A 2,646-nucleotide genomic window follows, 5' to 3' on the forward strand; every position below is an offset into this window, starting at 1 on the left:
CATGACTCTAGTGGGTGGAGCCTCATCACATGCCCTCATGACTCTAGTGGGTGGAGCCTCATCTCTTGCCCTCATGACTCTAGTGGGTGGAGCCTCATCACATGCCCTCATGACTCTAGTGGGTGGAGCCTCATCACATGCCCTCACGACTCTAGAGAGAAGCTTGCTTGCACAGCCACCCATCCACAGAGCATTAAGTAATGGGATTTCTTTTGTTGTTGTTGTTTATTAATATGGAACGCTTCACGAATTTGCGTGTCATCCTTGCGCAGGGGCCATGCTAGTCTTCTCTGTATCGTTCCAATTTTAATATATGTGCTGCCGAAGCGAGCACAAGTAATGGGATTTCTGTTGACCTGCTTTATAACGCCATTCCCCATGGTTCTGGTTAGCCCTTCGCTGACCTGGGAGTCGGTGGTCAGATGTTTCGGATGCAGAATACTTTGTTTAAATACTTAAATTACAGTTTTAGTGGTTGTATTGCGTAAACCTTCCCTGGCTCTGTGCAACCTGTTACGAAACGGCCGCTGTTCTATTCGCTGAAAGGAATTGAATGTAAATTTTCCTGAACCATGAACTGTGAGAACAGCACCCATGTATCTTGGATCCAGTGGGGAGTGGAAGATGGATAAGGCTTCCTTTCGTGGTAACCTGAGATAAGTCATCCTCTCTAGAGCGCTGACTAATCACAGTAGGTCTACAACCCTAAAGTGCCTTAGCTGGGATAAGGACACCATGGACATCAGTAGCAGTGACGGACGGCTCACACCCAGTGCCATAGCCACGCCAGCTGGGAAATGATACACTGGGGGGGTCAACACAGCCGGCAGAACTGGACACTGGCACTGTCTGTGTTACAGGGTTAAAAACCAGCATCCAAGAGAAGGGATGGTCCTAGTCTTCCCCCTGGCAGCACCAGATATTTACATACATGTGCATCTACACATGAATGTGGAAATCCGTATACACATGTATGCACACATGTGTGTATGTGTATTAATGTACACACGTTTGTTCATGGGTGTGCACAAGTGCATGTATGTATGCACTGTGTTGGCATGTGGACATGTGTGTTTGTGTACATGTTTGTCCATGTGTCTGCTAGCACACATAAATGTACATATGCTTACTCACAGAAATGCATGGGCATACACATGTAGCTCTCTTACTGAGTTCTCTCTGCATCAGTCTCTGGGACTGAGGGCGAGCCAAGACAGTAGGAAAAGTTGTCTGGGAGGGGAGGGGTATTTTCTTGAGGGACCACCCACGCCCACTTCTGGGCAACATGACTGTGTGGCCAGTATTGTCTGTATTCCAGCCAGGGGGAATCAAAGGTATGTCCTAAGAGCTGAGCCACACCCTAGCTAGAAACAGGTTCAAATATCCGGTGACAATACTGGCCACCCAGTCATCCTCAAAATGATCCGCATCCTCATCTCTGTACATTCATGAGATCCCATCAGCCGTGGAGGTGAGGCTGGGCTACAGACATCAGGGATCTGTGGCTGCTCTTCCCACCACACTGCTCGGAAGTGTGGCCAGGCAAGCCTGCTGGCGGCAAGAATGAGCCAGCCAACGGTTTGTTTCCCATGCCAGGGGCAGTGCCCACCTGTGTGTACAGACTGTAAGTAGAATGGGAGGCAGGATCTCAGAGACCATGAATGGGAGGCAGGATCTCAGAGACCATGAATGGGAGGCAGGATCCCAGAGACCAGGGAGAATGGGGCTCCAGAGCCAGGTGGGGGGTGAGGCCTCAGACCTGGGATGGTTATCCAGAGCAGGACCCCTCCCAGGCTTCCACTCCCCAGGCAGCAGACAACCCTGTTGCCAAGATGGTGGCCTTCTACCATGAGGACTTTGATCTGCCTTTGAAGGTTGGGGTCCTGTTGTCCTCAGAGAAAACCCATAAAGGAGGTAGCCTGAGGTCTTGTGGGTCCAGTCTGTAGTCAGGAGACAGGGGATGTGAGCCCTCACACAGGCTCAGCATGTACAGTCAGGGATCCGAAGCCAAGGGAGCAGGGAAGAAGTGTCCCTGCTGATCACGGGTTATTCCTTTGCACCACAACATGCAGCCAGGCTGAGTGGGTGAGTGGAGCTGTGTGGGGAAAGCACCCCCATCCTCCTCTTGCTCATCACCCCATTCCTGAGCCCTCCCCTCAGGCCACCATGGCTGGGTCTCCTTGTGGTTTGAGACCTTCCCTCAGGCTGGGTCTCCATGTGGTTACTTTCTGGTTTGCTGAGGTGAAACTCCTGACCAAGACAACCTAAGGAAGGAAGGTTTGGCTCCAGTGTGAGGGAACAGAGCATGACAGTAGGAAGGTCGAGATGGCAGGGGCAGGAGGCAGCTGGTCACACGAGGAAGCAGCTCCCCTTCTTCTTCCATTAAGTACAAGACTCCAGCCCACAATGTCCACACACACTACATATTCAAGACTGGAGCCCACAGTGTCTCTCTGCTGTCCAATCTCACCTCAAGTAACCCAGCCAAGAAACTCCCATACAGACAAGCCCAGGTACCTGGGCAGTGGTGGCACACACCTTTAATCCTAGCACTTGAGAGGCAGAGGCAGGCAGATTTCTGAGTTCTAGGCCAGCCTGGTCTACAGAGTGAGTTCCAGGACAACCAGGGATACACAGAGAAACCCT

The 2,646-nt window shown here is 51.5% G+C and overlaps 1 non-coding gene across 1 annotated transcript; it reads right to left on the reverse strand.

Moving 5' to 3' along the window:
- Positions 1–227: 227 nt before the first annotated feature.
- On the reverse strand, positions 228–334 carry LOC116097195. The gene has a single exon (XR_004121257.1). It is a non-coding gene; the product is annotated as a U6 spliceosomal RNA (small nuclear RNA).
- Positions 335–2,646: the final 2,312 nt, after the last annotated feature.

Source organism: Mastomys coucha, unplaced genomic scaffold (genome assembly GCF_008632895.1).
Source record: "Mastomys coucha isolate ucsf_1 unplaced genomic scaffold, UCSF_Mcou_1 pScaffold18, whole genome shotgun sequence".
In the NCBI taxonomy this organism is placed as follows: domain Eukaryota; kingdom Metazoa; phylum Chordata; class Mammalia; order Rodentia; family Muridae; genus Mastomys; species Mastomys coucha.